Raw genomic sequence first — 14,020 nt, 5'->3', positions numbered from 1 at the left:
ACCTGGTAGGCTGAAGTCCATGGGGTCGAGAAGAGTCGGACACGACTGAGTGACTTCACTTTCACTTTTCACTTTCATGCACTGGAGAAGGAAATGGCAACCCATTCCAGTGTTCTTGGCTGGGGAATCCCAAAGATGGCGGAGCCTGGTGGGCTGCCATCTCTGGGGTCGCACAGAGTCGGACACGACTGAAGCGACTTAGCAGCAGCAGCAGCAGGGGCATATATTAAGTTTTTGTTGCTTATCTATTTTCTGTATAGTAGTTTGTATCTGTTAATCCCATACTCCTAATTTATACTCCCCCCTCTTTTCCCTTTGGGAAACATAGATTCAGGTAGAGGAAACCCAAGCCTTCTCATGCCCAAAGACGTTGTTTTCTCAGGTGGCCGCTTATCATTCAGATCTGAGGGACCATGAACAGTAGTAACATATAATGGCTACTGTTCCTCATTCTTTTACTTCAAGACTGTCTTCCAGCCAGATCTGGGCTTATTTCTGAGGTTAAAATCTGAACTATGGCCTAGAACCCACTTTAGTGTCTCAAGGATCTTTTCAGGGATAAGAGTGTTTGGAACTCAGGAAGCTGAGGAGAAAGCTGACAGAAAAAAATAATTCTGAATACTTGTGGTCAATTTAGATTAATTCCTTGTACGAAATGACAGTGTTTAATGTGGAAGGAAAAATTAGAAAAAAAAATTAAATGTTGGTATGCTGGTGCATCCATTGGTATATCTATGTTGTTTCAGAAATTCTGCATTTGGGGCCTCAAACAAGTAGGGAAATGTTTTTATTGCATGAAAACAATGATTTTCTTGTATTTCTACTCACTGCAATATTCCAGCTCTATACTGGATGACATCCTAACATGTGAGCTTTTCTTTCAACTCTCTGACTGTCCTTCAACTTAGGAGGTTGAACAAGAAATTATGGTTAAAGTTGAAAACCTGGGCTTTCCAAGGTTTGAAGTGGATTTTTCGGAGCTCCAAAGGAAGATATATATGATGAATTCCTGTGTAGTTTCTCAAAGTTCAATTCAGTTCAGTCACTCAGTCATGTCCGACTCTTTGAGACCCCATGAACTGCAGCACGCGAGGCCTCCCTGTCCATCACCAACTCCCGGAGTCCACCCAAACCTATGTTCATTGAGTTGGTGATGCCATCCAACCATCTCATCCTCTGTCCACTTTTCCCCCTGCCCTCAATCTTTCCCAGCATCAGGTTCTTTTCAAATGAGTCAGCTCTTCACGTGAGGTGGCCAAAGTACTGGAGTTTCAGCTTCAGCATCAGTCCTTCCAATGAATATTCAGGACTGATTTCCTTTAGGATGGACTGGTTGGATCTCCTTGCAGTCCAAGGGATTCTCAAGAGTTTTCTCCAACACCACAGTTCAAAAGCATCAATTCTTCAGCATTCAGCTTTCTTTATAGTTCAACTCTCACATCCATACATGACTATTGAAAAAACCATAGCTTTGAGTAGATGGACCTTTGTTGGCAAAGTAATGTCTCTGCTTTTTGATATGCTGTCTAGGTTGGTCATAGCTTTTCTTCCAAGGAGTAGGTGTCTTTTAATTTCATGGCTGCAGTCACCATCAGCAGTGATTTTGGAGCCCAAGGAAATAAAGGCTCTCACTGTTTCCATTGTTTCCCCATCTATTTGCCATGGAGTGATGGAACTGGATGCCATGATCATAGTTTTCTGAATACTGAGTTTTTAAGCCAGCTTTTTCCCTCTCCTCTTTCACCTTCCTCAAGAGGCTCTTTAATTCCTCTTTGCTTTCTGCCATAAGGGTGGTGTCATCAGCATATCTGAGGGTATTGATATTTCTCCAGGCAACCTTGATTCCATCTTGTGTTTCATCCAGTTTGGCATTTCACATGATGTACTTTTCACAGAAGCTAAATAAGCAGGGTGACACTATACAGGCTTGACATACTCCTTTCCCAAATTGGAACCAGTCTGTTGTTCCATGTCTGGCTCTAACTGTTGCTTCTTGACCTGCATAGAGGTTTCTCAGGAGGCAGTAACAGTGTCTGGTATTCCCATCTCTTTAGGAATTTTCCACAGTTTGTTGTGATCCACACAGTCAAAGGCTTTATTTGTAGTTAATGAAGCAGAAGTAGATGTTTTAATACTTAATGATTCAACTATTATTATTTAGTTTTGTTAGATGGTTTGTTCTCCTTTATTTCTGCATTCTCTTGCTTCATTGATTAAGCTTATCTTTTAGCTAATTTTTTCTTTCACAGACAAAGGCAGGCAGAGGACATAGTGGGGAAAGACCATAGGGTCCTGTTCTGTTTCACTTTGAGCCCAAGATCTTGCTCTACAAGGTTTGTTAGACGCCTTCAGGTTTGTGTCACTACTCCAATACAATTTCATGCTGTATGTAGCTTCTGACTACCTTTTCATTTATGCCTGGTGTTTCTTTGACAAGATTTTTCTCTTTTGAATGTCCTGCTTCCCTTGTATTCTTGATGCCCTGTTTTGAACAAATTCTCACAGCTTCCAAGTTCCAATCGAGGCTCAGAAACCCCTGCTTTGGGTCAGTTGTTCTCACACCTTGGTGTACATTGTGATCATCTGACGGGCTTTGTACATCCCAGATCTCTGGGCTTCACTCCCAGATTTTCCGATTTGGTGGCCTGGGGTCCAAAGTTACCTTACCCATCATTCTGGGTCAATGTTAATGTCCTGGCTTTGGGATTCATACTTGGAGAAGATCAAGTGTGTTCACTGAGGTAGGACTCCTTCAATGTGACAATCACTACAATTGACAGAGGCACAGAGACAAAAATCTGTGAGTTTCTAAATGGGTGTTACTCCTGAACCATTTTGAAGGAATAAGACTGTCTCTCCTTATTGTTTGGTGTATGGTTCATAATTTTTAAGTCTATATCCTTGCTAGGTAAACTCTGTAAATTGACAAAAGAAATGGAAATGAAAATTACTATATTTCATTATAGAGTGTTTGGACAGAGCTGTACTTGAAAACTGGAGAAGGCAATGGCACCCCACTCCAGTACTTTTGCCTGGAAAATCCCATGGACGGAGGAGCCTGGTTGGCTGCAGTCCATGGGGTCACTAGAGTCGGACACGATTGAGCGACTTCCCTTTCACTTTTCACTTTCATGCACTGGAGAATGAAATGGCAACCCACTCCAGTGTTCTTGCCTGGAGAATCCCAGGGATGGGGGAGCCTGGTGGGCTGCCGTCCATGGGGTCGCACAGAGTCGGACATGACTGAAGTGACTTAGCAGCAGCAGCAGCAGCAGTACTTGAAAACATGGGAAAGCCATGGAGGTGGCTTGAGTCCCTGGAGAAGCATCATGAATTGAAGAAAATCAAATGCAGGATGTGTGTGTTCTTGAAACTCCTGCCACACTAACAGGAGGGATGTTTTCCAAACAGTTGCTTTGTACACTGGTGAATCTTGTTATTTGTGGCCAAAATTATGTGTTTTTGCTGTAATTTAACAAAATTACAATTCTAGATTATCAACTGAGGGAAATAAATGTGAAAAACTATTGCAATTCTATGTATAATGAATTAACTGTAAGTTTGAAAACTTCAAACATACTTTCCACATGCATGTTCTCAGGTCACTAGAGAGATGGATGACAAACTTGAAAGTAGTCTGGATAAGTCTAATATGCTTAGTAGCCTCTTGCAAATGTGACCCAGAGGACAAAGCGGAGACTATAAAACACTCCCACATGGGAGGAGGCCAGGGTGGAGAGCAGATATTCAGGTGATTGAATTGCCAATCTCAGCCTCATACACACAGGCACATACAGGGTTAACTGTACCTGGCAAAGGCCTCCAGGGTGGCAAGGGAGCAGGATGGACACCTACTGGCAGTTGAATTGGGTGATTGGATCACTGGGTTGTCCTGGTCACCCCATTGGGTCCACTGTCTAAATCCAATCACTCAAGAGTTAAGCCAATCACCAAATCAAGAGGTCTCCACCCACCTTGGGCCCATGCCTCCATATAAAGGCCTTCTCTCTTCTCTGATTCAAATGCTCATTTCAAAACTGGACCCAGCTGGTCATCTCTCTGGCCTTCAGAGTCCCCCTCAGACCCTGAAGTCCTTCTGTCCAGCTAGAGTCCCAAGAGGCTGCAGCCATGCCCTCCTCCCCACTTAGGGTGGCCGTGGTGTGCATGAGCAATGTCAACAGGAGCATGGAAGCCCACCGCGTCCTCAGCAAGAATGGGTTCCATGTCAGGTCTTTTGGAGCCGGATCCCACGTGAGGCTCCCAGGAGGGGCACACAGGCCACGTGTGCTCTACGACTTCTCCACGTCCTACAAGAAGATGCACAGCGACCTCTCCTCTAAAGACCAAAAGCGCTACAAAAGGAATGGAGTCTTACACATCCTGAAAAGAAATGAGAGAATCAAGCCTGGCCCAGAAAGGTTTCAAGAGTGCCCAGATCCCTTTGACGTCATCTTCACCTGTGGGCAGAGGGCCTATAACCGGGTGGTAGCCGACCTGTGTGCCAGGGATCAGGAGACCTGGCAGCCTGTGCCAGTCGTCAACGTGGACATAGACGACACCCTGGAGGCAGCCAGCCTTGGAGCCTCGATCATCTGTGAGCTCTGCCAGGGTCTCCAGCAGGCAGATGACACGCAAAGTCATCTGGCCGAGCTGCTCCAGGCAGCGAAGGAGAAAACAGGAAGGAGCTTTCTGCACACGGTCTGCTTCTACTGAGGAAGCATCTTGGCTGGTTTCAGCTCCTTTGTCGGTAAGAACCTGTGCCTGGACTCTTGAGCTGCTGGGTATTTTCTGGGAGAGGCTTCTTCAAAGCCATTTCTGCTAAAGGCCATCTATGTATGATCTGTTGTCAGGTACACCCCACCCAGTGAAAGAGGTGGAGGAGGAGAGCATCACATGGCACGGGGAACATGGAACACCGGTAGACATGCGAACCCTTCCAATGTGGGGAACAACAGTGTGGAACTGGACCTGGAAGGAAGAACTCAGTGCTCACAGGGTTCTGCAAGGAGGTTAATCTCGAGGACTCTCTTTACTGGATGGACTATCAAGTCTGATCACAGAGCCTGGGACAAGCAATGAAGTGAAGGATATTCTGAGAAAAAGGAACAGTGTCTATTTTATTGATCTATATGGATACTAATTTCCTTTTGTTCTTTCGGCATGGTGTGTTGATACGACGGGTTGTTTTTTCTTAAGTGGGATGGGAATACACTGAGTGGAAATTATATTGAATTGGAAATATTTTTGCTTTTAGATTGTATGTCTTTGATGAATGACTGCTTTATTAGAAACTCAGGGTAGATCATATGTAGCTTTTTTGGGGAAAATCCAAGCATGATTTGTTTAATCAAATCACACATTTATGAAATAAGATTATAAATCGGTGTAGTCTGTGGTCACACATATTACTAAAATCCAAGCCCTATCTGTTGAACTATGTAGCTTATTTAAATAAAACAAAATGAAATAAATCAAAATAATACTCTTTAATTTAATAAAATGTATCCTCTATGACCCTTTTCCCAGAATATTGGAAATAAAAGCAAAAATCAACAAATGGGACATAATTAAACTTAAAAGCTTCTGCACAACAAAGGAAACTCTAAGCAAGGTGCAAAGACAGACTTCAGAATGGGAGAAAATAATAGCAAATAAAGCAACTGACAAACAACTAATCTCAAAAATATACAAGCAACTCCTGCAGCTCAATTCCAGAAAAATCAATGACCCAATCAAAAAATGGGCCAAGGAACTAAATAGACGTTTCTCCAAAGAAGACATACAGATGGCTAACAAACACATGAAAAGATGCTCAACATCACTCCTTATCAGAGAAATGCAAATCAAAACCACAATGAGGTACCATTTCACGCCAGTCAGAATGGCTGCGATCCAAAAGTCTACAAGCAATAAATGCTGGAGAGGGTGTGGAGAAAAGGGAACCCTCTTACACCATTGGTGGGAATGCAAACTAGTCCAGCCACTATGGAGCACAGTGTGGAGATTCCTTAAAAAAACTGGAAATAGAACTGCCTTATGGCCCAGCAATCCCACTGCTGGGCATACACACTGAGGAAACCAAAATTGAAAGAGGCATGTGTACCCCAATGTTCATCCCAACACTGTTTATAATAGCCAGGTTATGGAAGCAACCTAGATGTCCATCAGCAGATGAATGGATAAGAAAGCAGTGGTACATGTACACAATGGAGTATTACTCAGACATTAAAAAGAATACATTTGAATCAGTTCTAATGAGGTGGATGAAACTGGAGCCTATTATACAGAGTGAAGTAAGCCAGAAAGGAAAACATCAATACAGTATACTAATGCATATATATGGAATTTAGAAAGATGGTAATGATAACCCTGTATGAAAGATAGCAAAAGAGACACAGACGTATAGAACAGTCTTTTGGACTCTGTGAGAGAGGGAGAGGGTGGGATGATTTGGGAAAATGGCATTGAAACACGTATAATATCATATGAAATGAATCACCAGTCCAGGTTCGATGCATGATACTGGATGCTTGGGGCTGGTGCACTGGGACGACCCAGAGGGATGGTATGGGGAGGGAGGTGGGAGGGGGGTTCAGGATGGGGAACATGTATATATCTGTGGCAGATTCATGTTGATGTATGGCAAAACCAATACAAAATTGTAAAGTAATTAACCTGCAATTAAAATAAATAAATTTTTATAAAAAGAAAAAAAAGAAAAGGTGTCTTCTCATTTGTGGTAGTGGATAGATCTTACCAACTGGGTGTCTTGATTTCCTTTTTTCAAAGCCTATAAATCCCATGTAGAAAAGCATTCTTTTCTCTTGAGAATTTACTTCTTGCTTCAAACATTCATTGTTTTGTGTTTTGTGCTCCTCTGAAAATGGATCCTCATTGCTCGGCAGTGAAACATTCTTGGTTCTGAGCAGCTGTGCCACAGGGTCCTGTGTGACTCACAGGAGAAAATAAAGGAGAGGTAGTTGGGATGATGAAGTCGTTTACTCATTATCAGAAATTAAGTATGGACTTTATTATCCGTGTAGGTGGCATGGAGTGCCATGGATCTGGAGGGATCAGGGAGTACAGGACATCCTGAGGACAGGAGTGCACTGACGAGTAGGAAGGTGGCTCTGCATAGGGGGAGAAGCTGTGGGACCAGAGGGAGGTTTTGGAGTTGAAAAAACAAGACTTGATGAAGAGAAGAGAGAAGGATGGATATAGAAGCACTCTCAATTTCTGTCTTTCCCCACACGTGAGCAGGTGCATCTATATCTAAAGGGGGCAGTGGTAGGGAGGTGACGTTTTCTTTCCTGGTAGAGTCAGTGGTATTCAAGATCAATCTCTCATCTGATGGGGGACAGTCACGGTCAGGAATGGAGAGGGAGTAGGAGTCGGCTGAGATGATCTTTTCCAATGATGGGACCACAAAATTGAAGTAGGGAGATCTAGGAGCCCTTTGAAAGAAAGAGAAATGATTTTTCCAGGTGAACTTATTTTGCCAGAAAATCCACATGCAGAAAAAGCTGTTGGTTGAATTCCTGTCTGTAGGGATATGCAGGAGGCAAATATGAGACAGTGCAACTGGTTCAAAAACTGTAGATGTTACACAGAAGTGACTATAGTAATGCCACTTAACATAGTATAGTAAGTATCCATGGAAAAATAAGGGGAACGGAACTGGATGAAATGGATGCTGAAGCACAGTTTGTCTAAGAGCTATTAGAGTTGAAAAAAATAAAAATTGGAAGGTGGGTGGTTGAAGGTTGGTGAATATTCTGCTTTGGATTTTGATGTAGTGGCACAGATCTGGGTGGATGTATGGAAGCTCCTGTCACAGGGGAGTGTGCAGAAAAGGCAGTTGGGGAAGAAGTGACAATACCAAATTTTGTTGGTGTTGAATGTGTGATGTGTACACTTGTAGGGTTTGTTAAGTATTTGTCCTGTTTATTGTTTGTTATTTATTGATCTTACGGCCAGAATTGACAGAATATGGGCTTCCTCATAGTGGTAAGTCCAGAAAGACAGAAGATAACTTTGAGAAGAAATTTTGTCTACAGGATTGATTAAAAAAAAGAAAGAAAGAAAAGAGGTAGTAATCATAAAAAAGATGTTGACATCATTCAAAAGAGAACTGACTCTAAAGGAAATCAATCTTCATATAAATGAAAACATATTCAAGGTTATCTCAAGGTGAAAAAACAGGGACAGTGTCCAATTAAATAGTGCTCAGAACTGGCAGAAAGTGAAGGGAAACCTGACCTGTAAGGTCTCCTCTACCAGCACTGCAGACATCAGGAAGTCTTATGGAGTGACACAGGAGCACTGCTCTAGCACTAAGAGCTGGCATGCTGAGAGCTGGCATCCTGAACAAGAACCCCCCTTCCCCACCCTGAGTCTCAGAGAGAAATTCAGGAGCACACGAAGCAGATCAGAAGCAGAGGTTTTCGCCACTGTGTGACCCTAGAGACATCTTATGAAGAGAAAGGACCATGATGAAATAACTTCCTCCTGTAGTATCATGAATGTAGTTCGGGCTCTGAGATCTTTCTTCTCTCTCTCTCTCTCTCTCTCTCTCTCTCTGTTTTTCCAGGCAGGATGAGTTAGGTCTCAGGAAGTGACTATTAAAAAACATTTTCACATCATATTTGAGAGATGACTACCTTTTCAGGTATGCCTGGCCTTTTCTCTAATCTGGCTTTTCTCTTCAGAATATTCAACCCCCCAACTAGAGGCAATGCTTCTCAGGGACTTCAGGGGTCCAGTCAAGTTTCTGAAATCTCTGTTACTAATCAACTTGCTCCGAATCTTTAGTGCACGTCCCTGCAATCCAATTCAGTTGTCTGGGAGTCCAATTCCCAGGTTAAACAAGCTCCTCTTCAGTTCATGCTGATGCTCTGGGGGTCACACTTTGAGTAGACTTGGGCTGTTTACTGACATAGGACTCTTTGCACTCGGAGAATCACTACAATGGACAGAACATTCTGTTTGTGGCTCTATGAAGAGATCTTTGCCCTCGCCATTTTGAAGTGACAACGTTAAGTCTCCTTAGTGGTCAATGTCCCAACCCCAAGTTTAATATCTGTACAGTTGCTTCATCAGCTATGCAAATGGAGAAAAGCAATGAAAAGGCTCCTATTTTGAGTATGGAGCGCTCAGACTGAGCTGCTTTTGGAGACAAGACAAGGGAGGAGGATCAGGTCGGTTTGCTCCAGAATTCTGATGAATTGAAGAAAAGAGAAAGGAGAAAATGCGGTGTTCTTGCAGCTTGTGAAACCCTATCAAATGCCAGTCATATTTTCCAGAGATTGCTTTTGACACTGGTGCATGCTTTTCTTGACTGATAGGAAGAACCATGAATGCCTTCCTAGGATTTAGCACAACTGCTCTACTGGAGTATCAACTCTAACATGAAAATCTGGGGAACAACCACTGTGATTCTTGCATCATTGGATTAGGAGGCTCAGGAATTTCAAAGACCTTTTCCACATACACGTCTTCAGCTCTTTGGAAGGCTGGTGAGAAGCCAGTGAGTAGTCTAATTGTTTGGCCTGATACCAATTCTAGCCCCATAAACACAGGCACAGATGGAGTTAACTGGAGATGGAAAAATGCTCAGGAAGGGGTGGGGGATTGGGTGGGCACCCATTGAGGTTGGGTGATTGTGTCACTGGGATTATTCTGAAAACAGCACTAGGTTCTCTGCTCCCAGCCCACTGTTCAAATCCAATCAGTCAAGAGTTAAGCCAATCATCAATCAGGATTTCTCCTCCCACTGAGGACAAGTGCCTCCATATAAATGCCTTCTTTCTTCTTTGAGTCTAACACTCCTTGGAAGAGCTGGACCCAGTCAGTCATCCCCTGGCCTTCAGAGTTCCCTTAGCCCCTGAAGTCCAGTCCAGGCCTCTGGCTGGAGTCCCAAGTGGCCGCCACCATGCCCTCGTATCCGCTCAGTGTGGCTGTGGTCTGCATGAGCAACATGAACAGGAGCATGGAGGCCCACCGCATCCTCAGGAGGAAAGGATTCCGAGTCAGGTCCTTCGGAGCTGGGTCTCGAGTCAGGCTCCCAGGAAGGGCACGCAACCTCCCCGTGGTTTACGATTTCTCCACCACCTATGAGGAGATGCGCAAGGACCTTGTGCGCAAAGACCGACAACGCTATAACAGCAACGGCATCTTACACATCTTGGGAAGAAACGAGAGAATCAAGCCTCGCCCGGAAAGATTTCAAGAGTGCCGAGATCGCTTTGACGTCATCTTCACCTGTGAGGAGAGCGTCTACGACAAGGTGGTGGAGGAGCTGTGGGTCCGAGAGCAGGAGACCTTCCAGCCTGTGCACGTGATCAACGTGGACATGGCCGACAACGCGGAGGACGCCACGCTTGGGTCTTTGATCATCTGTGAGCTCTGCGAACGCCTCCAGCAGGCAGACAACCTGGAGGACTCTGTGGTCGAGGTGCTCCTGGCAGCCGAGCGGAAAACTGGCAAGAGCTTTCTGCACACGGTCTGCTTCTACTGAGGATCTTGTCTGCTTGCAGCTCCTCTTGGTAAGCACTTGTGTCTGGACATTGGGCTAGGTGGTATTTTCTGTCAGAAGCGGCTTCCAAGGCCTTTCTGCTAAAAGCCATCTACATGACTTTTTCCAGGTACACTTCAACCTGGGAAGGAAGTGGAGAAGGAAATCTTTTTCTGCCAGAGTAACATGAATGCCCTGGAGGCATCCAAACCCTTCCACTGTGGGGGTTGATGGTATGGATTCTTGATATGGAAGGAACACTTCAGGGCTCACAGGGGTCTTCGAGGAAGGTAACCCAGAGACATCAAGAGACCAAGATTTACAATGGACAAGTGATGTGCTGAAGGACATTCAGGGAAGAACAAACAAACCCCACACCATTTCCATTCCATCACTGGTTTTTACTTCATTTTAATGCAATTTCCTTTTGTCATTTTTGTCTTGTGCATCAGTATAAATGAATATTTCTTTTTAGTGAGATGATTATATTTAATGTTTGAACTTTAAAAATCTAATTTTAGATTGTATATATTTTGGTAAATGCAAGTTTCATAGAAACTCAGGTTTGATAATAGTAGGCATTGATTGCTGAAATATGAGCACGATCTGTTCAATTCAATATTAATGAAATGAAATAAAAGCTTCTAGTTCATAGAAAATGGATCTCCTAATTTTTGGTAGGGGTTGGATCTTGCAAAAGGAACATCTTGGTTTCTTACTGTTCAAGCTGAATGAATTCCACAGAGTAAAGCACTCTTTCCTCAAGCGGATTTTCTTCATGCATAAAAGTTTCATTGATTATTGAACTCCTCTAAACGTGGATTCTATGTGTAGGGAAGTGAATCATCTTGGGTCTGACCAGCAATGACACCTAGGCATGTGTAACTTACAGCAGAAATTAAAGGAAGGGGGAGTTGGCCTGGTTGAATGAGGTATCTTGCTATGTCAGAAGATTGATGTGGACTTTATTTACAGAGCAAAGGTAGGATGGAGCAAGGGTGTACCTGGAGGCTTGGGATGAGCTAGTAGAGGATTTCCCGAGGAGGAGTGTGGATTGAGCAGTAAGGTGGACGCTCTGGACAGGGGGACAAGCTGTGGGATCATAGGAAGATGGTGGAGTTGAAGGATGGAACATGCTGAGGAGGAGAGAGAGAAGGAAGAATTTAGAAGCAATGTCAATTTTCTGTCTTTCCACACTGGTGACAGGGTGTACTTATCCACATGGGGCAGTGCTGGCAGTAGGGAGGTGAGGGTTTCTTTCTGGGTAGATTCAATGAGCTTCAAGGTCAGTCTTTCATCTGATGTTGAGGCAGGTAGGGCAAGAATGGGAAAGGGATCCGATAGTGTGTTGAGATGATCATCTCCAGTGATGGGAACACAAAATGGAAATAGGGAATGTTGGGGACCCTTTATAAGAGAGAGAAATGATCTGTCCAGGAGATCTTACTTTTGTCAGAACATTCACTGGAAGGAATTAAGAAAATATTTTTGGTTGATTTCCTGTCTATAGGGGTATGGAGGAGGCAAATATGATAAAGCATGTAAAAGTGCGGCTGGTGTTCCGAAGGAGTGACTCCAGTGATGAAACTCAACATAGAAAGTGTCCATGGAAAAGTTAAAGGGAATGGGACTGGATGAAATGGATGGTGGGACATGGTTTGTCTAAGAGTCCTTAGAGCTGCAAAAATAACAAAGATTGGAGGGTTGACAGTTGAAATTTGATGCCTGTCCTGCTTCAGATTTAGATGTAGTGCAGAGATCTGGATGGGTCTTGGGAAGTTGCTGTCTTGGGGGAGTTTGTAGACAAAAGCAGTTGGGCAAATGTAACAACACTGAATATCTTTGGTATTGAATGAGTGATCTTTGTGCTGGTTGGGTTTGCTATGAATGGGACCTGTGTCTAGTCACTTCACATAAAGAATTGTCAGGAGAATAGGAATCCTCTCATTGACATATGGACGAAGACCCCCAGGATGCCACCCTTGGGTCTTATCATCTGTGAGCTCTGCGAATACCTCCAGCAGGTAGACCACCTGGAAGACCCTCTGGTTGAGGTGCTCCTGGCAGCCCAGTGGAAAACAGGCAAGAGCTTTCTGCACACGATCTGCTTCTACTGAAAATCTTGTCTGGCTTCAGCTTCTTAGTCAGTAAGAACCTGTGCCTTGGACATTGGGCTAGGCGGTATTTGCTGTGCAAGGATCTCATAGCCCTTTTTGCTAAAAGCCATCCTTATGTTTTTTTCAGGTGTACCCCACCCAAGCATGGAAATGCAGGAGAAAAGCGTTATATGGATAATGGAACTTGAATCACCAGGAGCCATCAAAAACCTTCCAGAGTGAGGGATGATGCTGTGGGGATTTGACTTGGAGGGAACAGTTCAGTGCTCACATGGCTCTGCAAGGAAGTGAACCTGAAGGACTCTGCTTTTCAGATCAACTACTGAAGGCTTATAATGGAGTGCTGGACGTGCTTGTTCAGTATAATCAGGAGAGAAACTTGTCTATTTCATCATTTTAAAACAATACCCTTTTTGCTCTTTCGTAGTTTTATATAAATATATAAATTTTTATTTAGATGTCATTCTAGTGAATTGTTTTTACTTAGAAATATATTTATATTTAGATTGTATGTCTTTTTTTCCCCAATACAATATTGTAAACTAAAAAAAAAATTGTATGTCTTTTACTAATGCCAATCTTAAGAGAAACAACATAGATTATGTGTGGCATTTACTAAGATCCCATCATGATTTTTTCAATTAAATAGCTCATGACATTAAGTAAAATGAAATAAAACCCTCTGAATTATAGAAAAAGTGTCGTTTGTGGCAGTGCAGGGATCTTACAAAGTGAGCCCTCTGATTTCTTATTGTTCAATCCATGTGAATTCCATGGAGAAAAAGTTTTCTTTCCTAAGTTCTTTCTTCATGCTAGTTGAGTTCCTATCCGGTGGGCAAGGGATGGCAAAAATGACAGAGGAGTAAAATGCTGCAGGTACTGCAGTGGAGAGATAACAGTGATTAATTACAAAATATAAAGTGTATATGAAATAGATAACTAATAAGGACCTTTTCTGGGCTTCCCAGGTGGTGCTAGTGGTTAAGAACCCAGTTGCCAATGCAGGAGACATAAGAGATTCAGGATTGATCCTTGGGTCTGAAAGTCCTGGAAGACTTTCAGTCTGAAAGATCCTGAAAGTCCCTGGAAGCGGGCATGGCAACCCACTCCAGTATTCTTGCCTGGAGAATCCCATGGACAGAGGAGCCTAGTGGGCTACAGTCCATGGGGTTGCAAAGAGTCCGATATGACTGAGCGATGGGGCATGCACATGCTCAAGGACCTTGTCTATAGCACAAGGAACTCTCCTCCACTCTGCAGTGACCTATATAGATATATATGGATAAAAAAGGTTGAAAAGAGGGGATATATATGAGTGTGTATAACTGATTCACTTTCTTGTACAGTAGAAACTAAAATAACATTCTAAATCAACTATGGGCCAATATAT

General features: G+C 43.3%; 2 pseudogenes across 5 annotated transcripts; both read left to right on the top strand.

Moving 5' to 3' along the window:
• The first annotated feature begins 4,002 nt into the window (after positions 1 to 4,002).
• Positions 4,003 to 5,549, top strand: LOC147358180 (RNA polymerase II subunit A C-terminal domain phosphatase SSU72 like protein 3 pseudogene; annotated as a pseudogene). 2 transcript variants are annotated; one of them, XR_015141558.1, is made up of 2 exons: positions 4,003 to 4,747; positions 4,851 to 5,549. The product of XR_015141558.1 is annotated as an RNA polymerase II subunit A C-terminal domain phosphatase SSU72 like protein 3 pseudogene, transcript variant X2 (transcript). The 2 variants fall into 2 exon arrangements; XR_015141557.1 differs by having other exon boundaries at positions 4,825 to 5,549.
• Positions 5,550 to 9,841: 4,292 nt separating this feature from the next.
• Positions 9,842 to 13,093, top strand: LOC147358179 (RNA polymerase II subunit A C-terminal domain phosphatase SSU72 like protein 3 pseudogene; annotated as a pseudogene). 3 transcript variants are annotated; one of them, XR_015141556.1, is made up of 2 exons: positions 9,842 to 10,544; positions 12,758 to 13,093. The product of XR_015141556.1 is annotated as an RNA polymerase II subunit A C-terminal domain phosphatase SSU72 like protein 3 pseudogene, transcript variant X3 (transcript). The 3 variants fall into 3 exon arrangements; XR_015141555.1 differs by lacking the exon at positions 12,758 to 13,093 and adding an exon at positions 10,622 to 11,172; XR_015141554.1 differs by lacking the exon at positions 12,758 to 13,093 and adding an exon at positions 10,644 to 11,172 and having other exon boundaries at positions 9,845 to 10,544.
• The last annotated feature ends 927 nt before the right edge of the window (positions 13,094 to 14,020 follow it).

The sequence above is a fragment of the Bos grunniens genome, chromosome 15 (genome assembly GCF_055505025.1).
Source record: "Bos grunniens cultivar Pamir isolate PY7600 chromosome 15, Bosgru_T2T1.0, whole genome shotgun sequence".
Taxonomy (NCBI): Eukaryota; Metazoa; Chordata; class Mammalia; order Artiodactyla; family Bovidae; genus Bos; species Bos grunniens.
The sequence above is the reverse complement of the archived record's forward strand: the minus strand, read 5'-3'. Positions and strand labels throughout refer to the sequence as shown.